Here is a 19,040-nt window from a genome sequence, read left to right as displayed (position 1 = left end):
TGAGTGACTGAACTGAACTGAAGATGGAAACATTCAAAAATATGTGCTTTAATTATAGATATGGAAATAATTATTTATCTGCCTGATCCATCATCCTGCCAAGGCTGAGATTTTTGTAACTACTGCTTTGTCCAATGCATTTATAAATAGACATTCCACAATTCTTCTAGAACTCTTTTCAAGTTACTACTGTAGATGATTTGCCTCAAGAAATATGTAAATAAATACTCCCATACATTTTTAAAAAAGGAAATTAAATGGAAATTTTTAGTTCTAATTGCTTTTCATCTGACTTGCTTTAAGGAATCTTTTAAAACTGATAAAAAAAACAATAGGGAAAGAAAACCTGCTAAAATCTTTCAGAATTTACGTGATTCTTATTCTACTACAAGAAAACATTATCTGGTACAAGGTATATTTGTGGATGTACATAAACACATGTATACTATCTGGATCACATTATACTATGTACAGTTCTTTACAATTCTTCTTGAAGGTTAAAGCAGTTCATAGAATTCGAAATGCATAATTATCTGTAAGTTGGCACTTTTTAAGCTCTTGTCAACATTGATACTGGCATGTTTTATTGCAGCCCAGTTCTAGCTGTTATTTGCCAACTTGTTACAACAGAAGTCCAGCAATAGGTGGGTAGAGTGCAAGGAAAATAGTGCCATGTTTCTCAACTGGAGTCCCTGAAATAAGTGAAGTTACAGCTGTTGAATAAATGTCACTCAAAAGCAGTCTCTTGGCTTTTCCTTACACAGCAGGCACCTTTCCTTTTCTTTTAACTAATTCATTTTACTGTTTCAGGTCTTAGTTGTGGCACGCGGGATCTAGTTCCCTGACCGGGATCAAACCCGGGCCTCCTGAAGTGAAAGCATGGAGTGTTAGCCCACTGGACCACCAGGAAAGTCCCCCAACATTCCATTTTAATTCACCATTTCTGTCTTCGTTCTTTCACAGCATCAGTATTAGCAGATGGGTCTCCATTAGGTCTACCAGCACAGAAATGACACTAATCATGATGGTTTCCACAGTGGGAATAGGCAGCCAGCGTTCCTCAGGTTTTTCATAGCCATATTTATCTTTTTCAGGCTTGTGAAGAATAGCAATGTATGTTTCACCACTTTTATCAACATTTGGGCTCCAGATTTCTATAATGAATTTTATTTTAGGAAGAACAATAGTAAGGATTTCCCGAGATCATGGTCATCTATCAAACCTGCTGAAAAGCCTTCCACTGATTTTTGTTGAGTTCTACCAACTGTCTTTGCCAAGAGTCTGGGTTGGCACTGGGGCTTTGGAAGAACTGAGGACAGGCTCTGGGGCTGCTGGAGCTTGGTGTGCTGAGGAACCAGGGTCCCCACCACTGGCAGGTCCAAACTGAGGGAGGCTGGGCTGGGGCAGCGGTACAGGATTTTGCTTGCCCTCTGTTCCTTCAACCGGCCTGGTGGGGCCCACCTGTGTCTCCCCTGCCACTACCTAACTCAAGAGAATATTTTATTATTATTATTTTTGGCCACACCACAGGGTTTGTGGGAGCTTGGTTTCCCTACCAGGATTGAACCCTGACCCATGGCAGTGAAAGCGCCAAGTCCTAACCACTGGTGTGCTGTACTTAGTCGTTCAGTTGTGTCCGACTTTTTGAAACCCCATGGACTGTAGCCCGTCAGGCACCTCTGTCCATGGGGATTCTCCAGGCCTGAATACTGGAGTGGATAGCCTTTCCCTTCTCCAGGGACTTTTCCCAACCCAGGTATCAAACCTAGGTCGCCCACATTGCAGGCAGATTCTTTACCATCTGAGCCACCAGGAAAGCCCAAGAATACTGGAGTGGGTAGCCTATCCCTTCTCCAGGGGACCTTCCCGACCCAGGAATCGAACTGGGGTCTCCTGCACTGCAGGAGGATTCTTTACCAGCTGATTAACCACTGGACTGCCAGAGAATTCCCAAGAGACTCGTTTTAGCTACAATGACAGAAACAGATTTGAAAGTGAAAGAACTGAAAAGGATAGTCCATGCAAATAGTTACCAGGACAGAGCAAGAGTGGCTAAACTAGTATCAAACAAAATAGATTTTAAGTTTAAAAAAGTACAAGAAACAAACATTATATTACTATATAATGTACGATATATTAATAAAAGGTTATATATTATATATTAATAAAAGGTTCAATTATATATTAATAAAAGTTTCAATATAGCAAGAAGATAAAATGATTATAAATATTTACATACCTAATAACTGATCATCAAAATTCTGAAGCAAAAATTGACAGAATTGGTGACTTTGTCAGTCTAGTGGTTAAGACTTCCAATGCAGGGGGCGAAGTTTCAATCCCTGGTTGGGAAACCAGATTCCACATTCTGCTTGGCCAAAAAATAAAAATTTTTTAAAAAAATGGACAGAACTGAAAGGAAAACTAGACTGTTCTACAATTATAGCTGGAGTCTTTAATACCTAACTCTCAATGGTTGGTGGTTTAGTTACTAAGTCATGTTTGACCCTTGTGACCCCATGGACTATAGCCCACCAGGTTCCTCTGTCTATGGGATTTTCCAGGCAAGAATACTGGAGTGGTTTGCCATTTCCTTCTCCAGGGGATTTTCCCTACCCAGGGATTGAAACTGGGTCTCCTGCATTGCAGGCATATTCTTTACCAACTGAGCTACCAGGGGAGCTGCCAATTCTAAATAATGGATAGAAAAAAAAAAAAAAAAACAGAAGACAAGTAAGGAAACAGAGAACTTGAACAACCCAATGAGCCAACCAGATTTAATAGACATACCAAAAAAAAATAGACATACAAAACACTCTAGCTAACAATAACAGAATACACATTCTTCTCAAGTGCACATGGAACATTTCTCAGAATAGAGAAAACATTAGGCATATATTGAGATTAAAGTGTCATAATAGATTTTAAAAACTAGACAGAATACAAAGTATGTTCTTTGACAACAGTGGGATGAAGTTAAAAATCATTATCAGAAGGAAAACTGGAAAAAATCACAAGTTTGTGGAAATTAAACAATAGATTTGTGTGTGATTAGAGCTATTCATTTATTTAATGATGTGAGCACCTATTTTGTGCCAAGTCCTATGTTTGGTATTAGATATATGTTGGTGACTCAAAAATAGACATGTTCTCTGGCCATATGGTACTTACTGTCTAGTAAAGGGGATGGTATGATTTTAATTATAAACTTTTTTCTTTTTAAACAACAAATCAAGAAGAAATCACAAGGTATTTCTAAGAATACACTTAGAGATGACTGACAACAAAAACACAACGTACCAAAACTTATTGGACACAGAGAAAGCAGTGCTAAGGGGCACATTTGTAGCTATAAATGCTTATGTTAATAAATAAGATCTCAAATCAACAACCTCATTTTACAACTTAAAGAACTAGTAAAAGAAGAACAAACTAAACCCCAAACTAGCAGAATGAAGAAAAGTATAGATTGGAGCAGAGATAAATAAAATAAGGAACAGAAAATTGACAAATCTTTAACTAGATGGGTTAAAAAAATACTCACAAGACTAATATCAGAAATGAAAGTGAGGACAATTCTAGAGACATAAAAATTATTACGATGGCATCACCGACTCGATGGACATGAGTTTGGGTGAACTCCGGGAGTTGGTGATGGACAGGGAGGCCTGGCATGCTGCAATTCATGGGGTTGCAAAGAGTCGGACACGACTGAGCGACTGAACTGAACTGAACTATAAGTAAGAGCTTCCCAGGTGACATTAATGATAACGAACCCACTTGCCAATGCAGGACCCATAAGAGGTGCAGGTTCAATCCCTGGGTTGGGAAGATCCCTTGGAAGAGAGCATGGCAACCTACTCCAGTCTTCTTGCCTGGAGAATCCCCATGGACAGAGGAACCTGGAGGGCTACAGTCCATAGGGTCGAAAAGAGTCAGACATGACAGAAGCGACTTAGCACACACGCACTCTAAGTAACTGCATGCCAACAAATTGGATAATCTAGTTGAAACAGACAAATTCCTAGAAACTCAAAACCTACCAAGACTAAACTACAAAGAAACATAAGAAAGGAGAGTGAATCAGTAATCTAAAAATCTCCCAACAGGAAAAAAAAGCCATCAGCTGATAGCTTCACTGGTGAATTCTACCGAACGTTTAAAGAAGAACCAACACTAAACTGTTCAAAAAAATTAAAGTGGGAACATTTTCTAATTCATTTCTAATTCTTTCATTCAGGGTAAATCAGCATTACTCTGATACTAAAGCCAGGCAAAAACACTACAAGAAAAGAAACAACAGACCAATATTCCTTATGAAAATTGATGCAAAAATCTTCAACAAAATACTAGCAGACCAAATTCAGCAGCATATTAAAAGGATTTTACACCATAATCAAGTGAGATTTATCCCTGGAATGCAAAGATGGTTAAACATACAAAAATTCATCAGTGTAATGCACCATATTAAGAGAAAAAAGAAAAGCACATTATCACCTCAATTGCTGAAGAAAAAGCATTTGACAAAATTTAATACCCATTCATGATAAAAGCAAACAAGAAACTAGGCATAGAAAGAAACTACCTCAATATAAGAAAAGCCACATGTGAAAATCCACAATGAACATCATACTCATGGTGACAAACTGAAAATTTTTCTTCTAAGGTTAGGAACAATACAAAGATGTCCACTTTTGCCACTTCTTATTCACATAGTGCTAGAAGACTTAGACAAAACAATTACACAAGAAAAAATAAAAGTAATCTAAATTGAGAATGAAAAAGTAAAATTATCTTTGTTCACAGATAATATGGTCTGTGTAGAAATCCTAAAGATTTCAAACACACACACACACACAAACCCATTAGACATAATGAACAAATTCGGCAAAACAGCAGGATACAAAGTCAAGACAAAATACCAGTTGCATTTCTTTTCCCATAGGCAAGCTGAAAAAAAAGTTAATTTTTAAATACCATTTACAACAGTACAAAAAAATTTAGGAATTAACTTATTCAAAGAGTTGAAAAACTTATACAATGAAAACTACAAAAAATTTCTAGAAGAAATTGTAGAAGACATAAATAAATAGAAAGACACCCTATGTGTCTTTGGATTGGAAAAATTAATAATTTATGATGTCAGTACTACCCAAAGCAAACTACAGATTAACACAATCTCTATCAAAATCCCAGTGACTTTTTTTTGCACCCATCCTAAAAATTCACATAGAATATCAAGGAACACAAAATAGGCAAAACAATCTTGAAAAAGAAGAATGAAGTTCTTGATTTCAAAACTTACTACATTAATCAAAACAGTGTGGTACTGGCATAAATTACAGACAGATAGGTTAATGGAACAGACTAGAGAGTGCAGAAATAAGCCCTCACATAAACGGTCAAGTTATTTTCAACAAGGGTGCCAAGACCATTCAATAGGGAAAAGACAGTCTTTTCAAAACATGGTGGGGAAATTCAGTATCTACATGCAAAAGAATGAAGTTTCATTATTACCACCATATACAAAACAAACTCAAAATGGACTCAAGACTTATATATAAGGCCTAAAACTATAAAAACCCTTAGAAGAAAACATACGGCCAAAGCTTCATGACATTGGATTTGGCAGTTGTTTTTTGAATATGATACCAAAGACACAAGAAACAAAAGACAAAATAGACAACCTGGACTTTATGAAAAAAATTTTTAACGTGGATCAAAAGACAGTATCAACAAAGTAAAAAGGCAACCCACAGAATGGGAGAAAACATTTGCAAATCATACATTAGATAAAGGATTAATATCTAGAATATACAGAGAACTCCTAAAACTCAACAACAAACAAAAAAACAAACTCAATTCAAAAATAGGTAAAGGACTTGAATAGACATTTCTCCAAAAAGATATACAAATAGTCAATAAGCATATGAAAAGATTCTCAACATAATTAGCTACTAGGGAAATGCAAATCAAAACTACAATGAGATAGTACCTCCATCCCCCAAAATAAAAAATAAGTGTTGGCAAGAATGTAGAGAAATTGGAACCCTTGGGCACTGTTGATGGGAATACAAAAAAAAAATTTTAAAATAAAATTACCATATGATCCAGCAACTCCACTTCTAGGTATATACGCAAAAGAATTGCAAGGAGCTTACATTGAGTCCCATCTGAGAAATGCTGTTTCAACTCCACTGTGGTTTTAATTTGCATTTTCCTAATGGCTGACGTTGAACATCTTTCCATGCAATTATTTGTATCTCTATATCTTCTTTAATTAGATGTCTCTTCATGTCTTTGCCAACTTTCTATTTGAATTTTACTTTTGAGTGATGGAAGTTCTTTACATATATTCTATATAATAGACTTTTGTCAAATACATGGCTTGCGAATATTTTCTGTCACTTTGTAGCTTATCTTTTCATTCTGTTAATAATAAAATGAAATTAAATTAAATTAATTAAATTCTGTTAATTAATTAGTTGAATTCTGTTAACATTTTTCTCTTTTCTTTCTTTTTTATATTTTTAGTTTTTGTCTAAGGATGGCAAATTTCTGTAGCATCACTTGGTGAAAAGGCTATCTTGAAGAGAATAAAAGTCAAGCCATATATTGGGAGAAAATGTTTACAAAAGACATCTGAGAAAGGGCTGCTACCCAAAATATACACAGAACTCTTGAAATTCAACAATAAGAAAATGAGCCATCCAAATTAAAAATGGGCAAAAGACCTGGACAGACATTTTGACAAAGAAGACATCGGCAAATAAGCACATGAAAACATAATCATTGTTATAAGTCATTAAGTAATTTCAAATTAAAACACCAGTGAAATAAATCAGATAGCACCATACACCTCTGAAAGTGAAAGTCACTCAGTTGCGTCTGACTCTTTGTGACCGCATGGACTATATGCTCTATGGAATTCTCCAGGCCAGAATAGCGGAGTGGGTAGACTTTCCCTTCTCGAGGGGAATCCTCCCAACCCAGGGATCAAACCCAGGTCTCCTTCATTGCAAGTGGATTCTTTACCAACTGAGCTAAAGGGAGATCTTACATACACCTCTCAGAGCAGCCAAAATCTAGAAGACGACAGCATCACACACAGATGAGGATGTTGTACAGCATGAACTCTCAGTCATTGCTGATGGGAATGCAAAGTGATACAGCCACTTTGGAACTCAGTTTGGCAGTGTCTTACAAAACTAAAATACTCTTACCATATGATCCAGCAGTGATGTACCTTGGTATTTACTCAAAGGAGTTGAAACTTAAGTCCACACAAAACATGCACACTGACATTTATAGTGGTTTTATTCATAATTGCCCAAACCCGGAAGCAACCAAGATGTCCTTTAGTAGAAAATGGATGAAATGTGGTACATGCAGCCAATAGAGTATTACTTAGCACTAAGAGAACATGAGATATCAAGCCATGAAAAGACATGAAGGACCAAAAGTGTATATTACTAAGTGAAAGAAGGCAAACTGAAAAGGCCTCATACTGTATGATGCTAGAAGTGAAGTGAAGTCACTCAGTTCAGTTCAGTTCAGTTCAGTTGCTCAGTCGTGTCCGACTCTTTGCGACCCCATGAATTGCAGCACACCAGTCCTCCCTGTCCATCACCAACTCCCAGAGTTCACTCAGACTCATGTCCATTGAGTCAGTGATGCCATCCAGCCATCTCATCCTCTGTCGTCCCCTTCTCCTCCTGCCCCCTAATCCCTCCCAGCATCAGAGTCTTTTCCAATAAGTCAACTCTTCTCATGAGGTGTCCAAAGTACTGGAGTTTCAGCTTTAGCATCATTCCTTCCAAAGAAATCCCAGGCCTGATATCCTTCAGAATGGACTGGTTGGATCTCCTTGCAGTCCAAGGGACTCTCAAGAGTCTTCTCCAACACCATAGTTCAAAAGCATCAATTCTTTGGCGCTCAGCTTTCTTCACAGTCCAACTCTCACATCCATACATGACCACAGGAAAAACCATAGCCTTGACTAGACGAACCTTTGTTGGCAAAGTAATGTCTCTGCTTTTGAATATGCTATCTAGGTTGGTCATAACTTTTCTTCCAAGGAGTAAGCGTCTTTAAATTTCATGGAAGTCACCATCTGCAGTGATTTTGGAGCCCCAAAAAATAAAGTCTGACACTGTTTCCACTGTTTCCCCATCTGTTTCCCATGAAGTGATGGGACCAGATGTCATGATCTTCGTTTTCTAACTGTTGAGTTTTAAGCCAACTTTTTCAATCTCCTCTTTCAACTTCATCAAGAGGCTTTTTAGTTCCTCTTCACTTTCTGCCATAAGGGTGGTGTCATCTGCTTATCTGAGGTTATTGATATTTCTCCCCGCAATCTTGATTCCAGCTTGTGCTTCTTCCAGCCCAGCATTTCTCATGATGTACTCTGCATAGAAGTTAAATAAGCAAGGTGACAATATACAGCCTTGACGTACTCCTTTTCCTATTTGGAACCAGTCTGTTGTTCCATGTCCAGTTCTAACTGTTGCTTCCTGACCTGCATACAAATTTCTCAAGAGGCAGGTCAGGTGGTCTGGTATTCCCATCTTTGCAACCCTGTGGACTGTAGCCTACCAGGCTCCTCTGCCCATGGGATTTTCCAAGCAAGAGTACTGGAGTGGGGTGCCATTTCCTTCTCCCGGGGATCTTCCCAACCCAGGGATAGAACCCAGGTCTCCCGCATTGTAGGCAGACGCTTTACCGTCTGAGCCACTAGGGAAATGATGCTAACCATTTGCCATTCTGGTGAGAGAGTCAATTCCTAGGAAGGTTAATCATAAGTCTGGTGTCCCTGAGGAGAGAGAGGTCTGGGGCTCTCAAGGGGGAGATAGAGGTCTGGAGTTCTCAAGAAGGAGGAAAGGACAAACTTTTTTCCTACATTCCTTAGTCTTATTAAGGATTATGCAACAACAATGTATCTTGCTCGAGGATATGTTTCTCCTTAAGAAGAACCTTCAGAGTAATCCTGTTGTCTTAAGATGTATGTTGTGGGAGTGGGTCTGATAAAAGCATCTAGGGCCTTGCTAAGACTAGCAAGATGGCACTCTCACCCCCCTTCTGATGTCTATGTCAGAAGCTTTCTCTGTCCCTTTTCATACTTTAATAAAACTCTGTTACACAAAAGCTCTTGAGTGATCAAGCCTGGTCCCTGGTCCTGAAGTTAAATCTTCTTCGGAGATCACGAATCTGACATCGTTCACCATAAACTATCACTGGAAAAGGGAAAACTGGAGACAATAAAAAGATCAGTGGTTGTGGACTTCCCTGGTGGTCCAGTGGCTAAGACTCTGTGCCCCTAACTCAGGGGATCTGGGTTCAATCCCTGGTCAGGAAGCTAGATCCCACATGCTGCAACTAAGAACCATCACAGCCAAATAAATAAATATTTTTTAAAAAAAGAAAGAAAAAAGATCAATGGTTGCTAGGAGTGAGGTGAGGGGTGGAGGAGGGATAAATAGGCAGAAGACAGAGAATTCTTAGGGCATTGAGTCTATTCTGTGTGATACTATAATGATGGATACATGTCATCATACATTTGTCCAAAAATCATAGAATGCATAATCCCTTCCATCAGCAGATGAATGGATAAGAAAGCTGTGGTACATATACACAATGGAGTATTACTCAGCCATTAAAAAGAATACATTTGAATCAGTTCTAATGAGGTGGATGAAACTGGAGACTATTATACAGAGTGAAGTAAGCCAGAAGGAAAAACATAAATACAGTATACTAACGCATGTATATGGAATTTAGAAAGATGGTAACGATAACCCTGTGTACGAGACAGCAAAAGAGACACTGATGTATAGAACAGTCTTATGGACTCTGTGGGAGAGGGTGGGAAGATTTGGGAGAATGTCATTGAAACATGTGAAATGTCATGTATGAAACGAGATGCCAGTCCAGGTTCAGTGCACGATGCTGGATGCTTGGGGCTGGTGCGCTGGGAAGGCCCAGGGGGATGGTATGGGGAGGTTGGGAGGGAGGAGGGTTCAGGATGGGGAGCATGTGATTTTTTTTTTAAAAATAAAGAAAAAAATAAAAAAAAAAAAAAAAAAAAAAAAAGAATGCATAATCCCAATAGTAACACCTAATGTAAACTATAGACTGTGAGTGGTAATGGTGTGTCGATGTACTTTAGTTGATTATAGCAAACGCACTACTTTTGTGCAGGATGTTAACAGTGGGGAGGCTGTGCATGCTCTGGGCAAGGAACTTTCTGTGCTTTTGGTTCAATTTTGCTGTGAACCTAAAACTGCATTAAAAAATAAAGTCCTTTAAAAAATGATACCTTTCTTCTATCGAACCGCTTTGTATCTGTGTAAAAAATCAGAATGGCTTCTGTTGGTCTATTTCCGGGTTCTCTGTTCTGTCCCATTGAGCTATTTGTCTATCTTTCTACCAATACCACATAGCCTTTATTACTATCATCTTGATTGTTGTTTTTCTTTAGCTGATAAGTCGCGTCCTACTCTTTACAACCCCATGGACTGCAGCCTGCTGGGCTCCTCTGTCCATGGTATTTCCCAGGCAAGAATACTGGAGTGGGTTGCCATTTCCTTCTTCAGGAGATATTAATAGGTAAACGTGTTAACCTGAATATTAATTTGGAAAGAACACGTTAATTAATATTAACATGTTAAACCTGAATATTAATTTGGAAAGAATTGCCATCTTTACTATGCTGAGTGTTCCGGTACACAAATATAGTATGTTTCTACATTTATTTGGGTCTTCTTTGATTTCTATCATCAGGATTTTGTAACTTTTGGCAAACAGATCCTGTACATGGTTTGTTTAGATCTTATCTGAGCAATTTCCTTTGGCATGATTGTAAATGGTATTACATTTTAAATTTTGGCTTCTTTATGTTTATTAATACATAGCAATGTGCTTGATTTCTTTGTGTTGCTCTTATATTTTGCAAATTGCTAAACTCATTTGTTAGTTCTAGGACTTTTTTGTAGATTCCTTGAGATTTTCCATCTGTACAATCAAGTCATCTACAAATAGGGATAGTTTTATTTCTTCCTTTCCAATCTGCATGCTTTTCATTTCTTCTTTCAGCCTTATCGCAGCTGTTACAGCTTCTGATGTGCTGCTGAATAAGGTGGTGAGAATAGATATTTTGCCTTGTTTCTGATTCTAGAAGGAAATCTTTCAATCTTTTACCATGGTTAAATTTAAAATTTCAGTTTTGCTAATGCACTATTACAGGAAGTTTCTTGAGAGTTGAGGAAAGAGATATCTCTACATCTCACACACGTGTCATATTTCCCAAGCTATTCTGTCACCGGGCTCTGTGTTTTTAGTCTGACACACTCTATGGTATGTTCCATTGGTTTCCTCTGAGTTCTTTAAGTCAGAGTCTTCACATTAAGAATTGGACTATCAAGAAGTAGACAACTCTTGGCACATTCTGTTTCTGTAGCAGTGTAGAAAAAGAAAACAGTTTCTATCCAGACATTTATCAGTCTTGCTGGAAATCTTCCCCACTGAGCATTGACATAGTCAAAGCAGAAGATAGGCTTCATGTCCCAAACAGGTTTCCTAAATCCAGGGCTACAGCTTGGAGAACACTCAGAGATGGGAATCTGAACAGTAACAAGGAAAACGTTCATGAGGGATTAAATAATACAGGGAAAGTAAAGGCAGCAGTAGGAGAATATGAATGTTCAATTATGTATATCCAAGGACTTCCCTGCTAGTCCAGTGGTTAAGACTCCATGCTCCCATGCATGCATGCACGATAAGTCAGTTCAGCTGTATTTGACTCTGTGCACCTCTATGGACTGTAGCCTGCCACGCTCCTCTGTCCAAGGGATTCTCCAGGCAAAAATACTAGAGTGGTTTGTCATGCCCTCCTCCAGGGGATCTTACCAATGCAAAGTTCAATCCCTGGGCAGGGAAATAGATCCCACTTGCCACAACTAAGTGTTCACAAGCTAAGACTAAAGATCCCGTATGCTGCAACAAAGATAAAAATCCTTCATGCTGCAACTAAGACCCAGTTCCACCACATACATTTTTTTTTAAAAAAATAGGTATATCCAATGTGTGTGTGTGAGAGAGAGAAAGAGAGATCTGGGACACAAGTATGGAGTTTATTCTTGACATACATTCAAGGGAACAGGGAAACTAGAGATCAAATAACATCAATCAGTGTTAATGGTAACTGAAGAACTTACTTCACTTTAATTCCATCCAACTATTCTTAAGACAGAAACTCCCCCAGGAGGAGGTGTTTGCTTCTCAGGAAACACCAGTGCCACCTTTCCCACACTCAGGGAGCAGTCCTGGGGTTCCCTTTCTCCTCTCCAGTGGTGGCAGTGCCTATTCAACCAACAAGTATCTACACACTTGGGACTGTAGGATGGAGTGATTGACACAAGCTCCTGAGAGGCAGAGAGTTCTGCAACATGGACCAGCAAGCAGCACAGTGGCTGAGCCCTCATCTGGATCAGCCCAAGGGCAGGAAAATCTGAGCGCCAGAGAAGGAAGCAAGGTACAAGCTCATATAATCAACTAATGAAAGCTAGTCCAGAATCCTTAATCCTAGTTTTAAGGATGGGGATGGAGAAGGATGGAAACCAGAACCCACGTTAGGTCATTTGAACTTGTTATTCACAGCTAGAAACATGATTGGGGCTTACCAGATTGGGTATAACTGGGACTTACCAGGTTTGGTATAACAGTATTCTGGCAGTGGCAGCAGCAGAAACCCAATTGTCTTACTTTCCTCTTAACCTCAGCCCCAATCTGCTCCACTCCAGTCCAAGAGAAGACAGGACTGTGACCCACCTTTCTACTCTTGCCTTTCCACTCTGTCCTCCATCTCCTGGTTTGTAAAGCCTTCAGTGTAGCTGGAATGAGAATGCTGCCATGACCTTTTGGAGACCCAATGGTGAAGACTCTGGTTGAGAGTGTATTAACTTTATTTTCTTATTTTCTGTGGTCCTGGTGCTCTGGCATCTAGCCCCTCATTGCCCTTCCCAGAGTGAGCCAGTTCTTAGAAATAGCAAAGAACTCCACTCAGAGGGTATCTTTCAGATGCAAAAGAACCAATCCAAAGCCCATATCACCACCACCACCACCCACCCTCAACCACCATCTTTATTGAACTCTCATGTGCCAAATTAGTATTTCTCCTGCCCTAATCACCCCATGGTCAGATGCCAGACAACCAATGAAAGCCAAAACACCACAGACACTGCTGAAATTATTCAAACTAACCAATCACCCACTCCTTCCCATGGAAACCACAATAAAAGCTTTTACCCATGATTTCCCCTCACTCCTGCCTCCTGCCCAACCCTGGTGGCCCTGCATGATGTGGTGTAACCAGTCCTCTTGAGAATTGTGAGTAATAAACCATCTTTTCTTTCTTTCTGTCATCCTTCTTTTTCTTTTCATTTTTTTTTTTTTTGGCCACACCAAGCTCTATGAGGGATCTTAGTTCCCCAATCAGGAATTGAACCCTCATCCCCTACAGAGGAAGCACGGAGTCTTAACCACTGGACTTCCAGGGAAGTCCCCAAACTATCTTTTCAATAGCAGTCATCTCCTACCTTTAGGCCTCACCATGCCTAAATAATAGTAAAACCTACATTTTAAAAACAGAAGAGAGAGGTGGGAAGTGCTATGGGAGAGAGAGGAGAAAATAGAGGAGAGGAAAGGGGGAGAAATTGGAAGAAGGAAGTGTCACTGTCTGCTTTTGCCATCCTCCTCCTCTCTCCTCCCTCCACCTTTCCCCTGGGCTCTATCTCATTATAGACAATGAATGACCTTTGAACCTAAAGAATAGGGGTTCCCATTTGTATGAAAGACTGGAGAGGAAGTCTTCAGTCAAGGGCAGGAGTGGTTACCAGTTAGAGAACTTGACAGAAAGGGTTATGAGCAGTAGACGATGTCTGAGAAAGCTGCATCCCATGTCCAGGTTCATTTATACAGCCTCAGGCATGAGGGGAGAGGATTTGCCCTTGTTTAAAACAGAGCCCAGAGAGAAGTCCTGGTACCTCAGCCAAGTCTGTGCATTTTTTTAATCATCCAGAAAAGATGTCTGGAAGATGGTGGAGAACTTTGAGGATGCTGCAAACATTTAACTTTGGGAAAGTATAATAACATTTTGGCTGGAGTAGAGCAGGAACTTAAGTGTGTTACTTAAGTATATTGTTTTTGGCCACACTATCCCTAGTTGTCCTCTGAGTCCTGGAATCAATGGCTTCCTGATTCTCAGGGACTGAGACACAGACCAGCCACTCCCTTTGATTTGCCCTCATTATGGGAACCCCTGCAGTGCAGGAAGGAGGACCAAGCCAGACACATCCCTGTGAGATGGACTGCCTTGAAGGAAAGATGGACTAGAAAGGAAGACAGTGAGAAAACTCACCAGGAGTAGAAGAATTCTGTCAGAGGAATCAATGTCAGCCTGGGAGCAGGGGGTATCTGAATCAAGAAGTGTAGTTGATTCCAGATTCAGAGTGATACTGTTCTTGATGTCCCTGGATTCAGCACATACACACCCTTCAGTGCCTAGGTGTTCTGGGACAGAAAGCACAGGGAAAGAAAATGCATAGGAAATTCCTTTGTGGAGATGGTCACAAAGACTGTTTTCCTACAGGCCAGAGAGGAAGAAGAATGTAGAGGCCAATGGACCATAAGAAGGGACAGTGGCACTGTGGTATCCTGGGGACGAAGTGGAGGTCACCAGCAAACCAACAGAATCCACCCAGCACCAGAGCAGAATTGCTCATGGAAGCTCCAATTTTAGCTGCAGGACATTGTGACCCTGATAAGCCTCCACCCACACCATCCTCAGCTTGAGATGCTTAACGGGAATAATGAGGAGGGGACATCACAAGAAAGGCCAGGCATCAGATATGGAGATTTTGGCTTTTCCAGTGCTTATGACTCACCATTGCTCTTCTTCCTTCTTTCTCTCCCACCTCCTCCATCCTTTCTTTCTTCTTCCCCCTTCATCCTTTCCCTTCTCTCTTTATCTCTCCAATTTCTCTTTTTCCTCTTTCTATTCCCCTTCCTTTCTCTCCATACTTTTATTCTTTCTTTCCTTCATCTCTCTTCCCTTTCTCTAACCAAACATCCATCACACAATCATGCTGTTCCTGGATTTTCGCTAGGCTTTGGTAAGCACAGAGATAAATTTGTGGCAGAAACCTGTCTTTATCCCTTATAGCCATCAGCCCCAAGGGGCTTGAGTGTGAATGGACAACTGTAATTCAATGGTTAATACAAGGCCCCAAGGAACCCAGGATTAGAAACACCTAAGAAAGTGTCGCTGCACTTGAGACTTGAAAGGGTGAACAGGAATTAGGCAAGTGGAAAAGAAGGCAGCAATGGGGGTTTGGGACATCCCTTAAAAAGGGCACAGCATGTAGTAGAGGCCTGCAGAGACTAGATCTTGGGGGAACCCCAAATAGGGCAAGTAGATGTAGTTCCCCCAATATCTCCTTTGAATCTCACAAATGACACCCAGGTTCAGTGGTCTTGGCAGTGTGGAATGAGATTACTGTCAAGTGGGAGAATCCCTCACTGCTCTCATATTCTCAATCCTGTCATCATTTAAAAACAGATTTTATCATCAAAACAATACTTTTGCCACTTGGAAATCACCTCACCATTTCCAACATCTGAATTCTTGACTTCAAAATCTTTGCTGGTGTGCTGTCTCCTTACATGCATGTCTCTGCTGCTGCTGCTGCTAAGTCACTTCAGTCGTGTCCGACTCTGTGAGACCCCATAGATGGCAGCCCACCAGGCTCCCCTGTCCCTGGGATTCTCCAGGCAAGAACACTGGAGTGGGTTGTCATTTCCTTCTCCAATGCATGAAAGTGAAAAGTGAAAGTGAAGTCGCTCAGTCGTGCAGCCCCTAATAATTTTACACTTTTGTCCCTTTAGAAGATTTCTGTGGGCAGTCTGACCACTGGCTATGAAACAGTACTACTCACTGTGGACTAGTGTTGGTCCATTAGCATTAGTTATAGATCTTCAAAGAGATAAAGTACAGAAATTGAGTGTTTAGAAACTTTTGTAAAAATTTAACATTGATGTGATATCCAAGCACATAATGTTTCATTTTTTAAAATTTTGTTTTACAAAAGCATTGGTTCATGAGGGATTGGAAATTTTATATTAACAACAACAAAAACCAAAACCAAACCAGTCCTTTAATGCAGACAGTGGTACGGGCAATCATGATTCAGGACCATGGACAGCAGCTCACTCAGTCTCCCAAACCCTAAGTCATAATCATCCCCGCTCCCAGCTCCTGGTGAATGCCCTTTGTGAACAACTAGTTTCCAAATCCAACTAATGCTTTTCAGTTGTTGTTTTAATTGACCTTTCTAAAGTGTTTGCCTTTGTTAACACTTGCATCTGCCATTTTTGTTAAAGACCATTCCCAATGAAGGAACAAAAACTTTCCCCTGGAATTATCAACAGGCCACATTGCGAAAGCGAGGGGACAATTTGTGGTAACTCACAATAAATTGTGGAAAATTCTGAAAGAGATGGGAATACCAGACCACCTGACCTGCCTCTTGAGAAATTTGTATGCAGGTCAGGAAGCAACAGTTAGAACTGGACATGGAACAACAGACTGGTTCCAAATAGGAAAAGGAGTACGTCAAGGCTGTATATTGTCACCCTGCTTATTTAACTTATATGCAGAGTACATCATGAGAAACCCTGAGCTGGAAGAAGCACAGCTGGAATCAAGATTGCCAGGAGAAATATCAAGAACCTCAGATATGCAGATGACACCACCCTTATGGCAGAAAGTGAAGAGGAACTAAAAAGCCTCCTGATGAAAGTGAAAGTGGAGAGTGAAAAAGTTGGCTTAAAGCTCAACATTCAGAAAACGAAGATCATGGCATCCGGTCCCACCACTTCATGGGAAATAGATGGGGAAACAGTGGAAACAGTGTCAGACTTTATTTTTCTGGGCTCCAAAATCACTGTGGATGGTGACTGCAGCCATGAAATTAAGACGCTTACTCCTTGGAAGGAAAGTTATGACCAACCTAGATAGCATATTCAAAAGCAGAGACATTACTTTGCCAACAAAGGTCCGTCTAGTCAAGGCTATGGTTTTTCCTGTGGTCATGTATGGATGTGAGAGTTGGACTGTGAAGGCTGAGCGCTGAAGAATTGATGCTTTTGAACTGTGATGTTGGAGAAGGCTCTTGAGAGTCCCTTGGACTGCAAGGAGATCCAACCAGTCCATTCTGAAGGAGATCAGCCCTGGGATTTCTTTGGAAGGACTGATGCTAAAGCTGAAACTCCAGTACTTTGGCCACCTCATGCGAAGAGTTGACTCATTGGAAAAGACTCTGATGCTGGGAGGGATTGGGGGCAGGAGGAGAAGGGGACGCCAGAGGATGAGATGGCTGGATGGCATCACTGACTCAATGGACATGAGTCTGGGTGAACTCCGGGAGTTGGTGATGGACAGGGAGGCCTGGCGTGCTGCGATTCATGGGGTCACAAAGAGTCAGACACGACTGAGCGACTGAACTGAACTGAAACATATCATTAATCTTAAAATACTGTATTGACATTGATCCTTTGCTTTTCAGTGGGCTATTAGAGGGAAGGAGACAGGTTTTATTCATCTTTTCATCCAATATGCATCGTAAGGTCTTGCCCAGAGCTTGTGTGAGCAAATGTCTGCCGCTTATCAGCTGGATGAACTTGGGCAAGTATTACTCAACTTTTCTTTGCCACTGCTTCTCCATCTGTTAAATTGGAATCCCATTAGAGTCTACCTTATAAAGTTTTAAAAATATTAATTTAGTTAATACACTTAAAAGTGCTTAAAACAGTGGCTGGCACAGAAGAATAAAAGAATATTATTATTTTCATCATCATTATTTTTTTTCATCATTATTTTATATTGCTGAATAAACCAATGAGTATGTATTATTACCAAGTACGAGATGGTGGAGGACTTCATCCCACCACCTGGATAGATTACTGCTTTATATTGACACTTGGGTCTACACTGCCTACTCAGGGCACTGTGAGCTTTGGAATTCTTGAGATTTGCTATTCCTGGATCCCTATCCTGTCATGTTGGCCCCATTCTCCCACACCTTTCAGTTGTATATTCCCTTGCCTTTTCCAGTTGCATTCCTGATGCCTTCTTTCACTCTCCAGGCTCACCCACAATCTCTTCTTTTGGTCCCACTGGATGAAGGGTCCCACCTGTGCAAGTGGGCCTGGCAGCTCCTGCCCCCTCAGTGATTTGGCCCAATTAACCTCCTCCCTCCCATAAACTTTCTAGTACCTTAACTGTCTACTGCTCCTAGGTAATTCTAGGTCTTTCCACCTAAGTGGTTCTTGCTCCCTCGCTGCTCAGGGAGATTTACCCATTTTTCAGAGCTTGAGTCAAACTTGCGTGTTTGCTAAGTCGCTTCAGTCGTGTCAGATTCTTTGCGACCCTATGGACTGTAGCCCACCAGGCTCCTCTCCGTGGGATTCTCCAGGCTAGAATACTGGAATGGGTTGCCACGCCCTCCTCCAGGGGATCTTCCCGACCCAGAGATTGAATCTGTGTCTCTTCCCTCTTCTGCATTGGCAGGCAGATTCTTTACCACTGCTCCACCTGCGAAGCCCTGAGTCAAACTTACCCTTCCATAAAAGGGACATTTCTCCCTCCCTTTCCTGAACTACTATCTCAGCCTCTGAATTGCATGGGGCTTGTATGCAGTTCTCATCTGTCTCAACATTCCGTCTACCATCACTTCTAACCTCCTTGAAGTTTAGGACCAGTCACCCATCTCTGGCAACTGCTCTGCAAGTTTCAGAGGGCAATCCCCTTCCTTCCTCTCTCTGCGGCTCAGTTACCACATCAACAAGATGGCGCTAAGAGTACCTGCTTCCTTGGATCTCTGAGAGCATTAAGCGAGGTAAGGCAAGGAAAGCGTTCTAGAGCGCCTCAGTGGCAGGCTGGGAGCTCGTGTGGCCATTTCGCAACGCAGGTTCGCGGGAACGCGCCT

At 40.7% G+C, this 19,040-nt stretch overlaps 1 pseudogene; it reads right to left on the bottom strand.

The window, feature by feature from the left end:
• Nucleotides 1–682: 682 nt before the first annotated feature.
• LOC147369101 (ubiquitin-conjugating enzyme E2 G1 pseudogene) lies at nucleotides 683–6,001 on the bottom strand (annotated as a pseudogene).
• Nucleotides 6,002–19,040: the final 13,039 nt, after the last annotated feature.

This window comes from Bos grunniens, chromosome 7 (assembly GCF_055505025.1).
Source record: "Bos grunniens cultivar Pamir isolate PY7600 chromosome 7, Bosgru_T2T1.0, whole genome shotgun sequence".
NCBI lineage: Eukaryota > Metazoa > Chordata > Mammalia > Artiodactyla > Bovidae > Bos > Bos grunniens.
The sequence above is the reverse complement of the archived record's forward strand: the minus strand, read 5'-3'. Positions and strand labels throughout refer to the sequence as shown.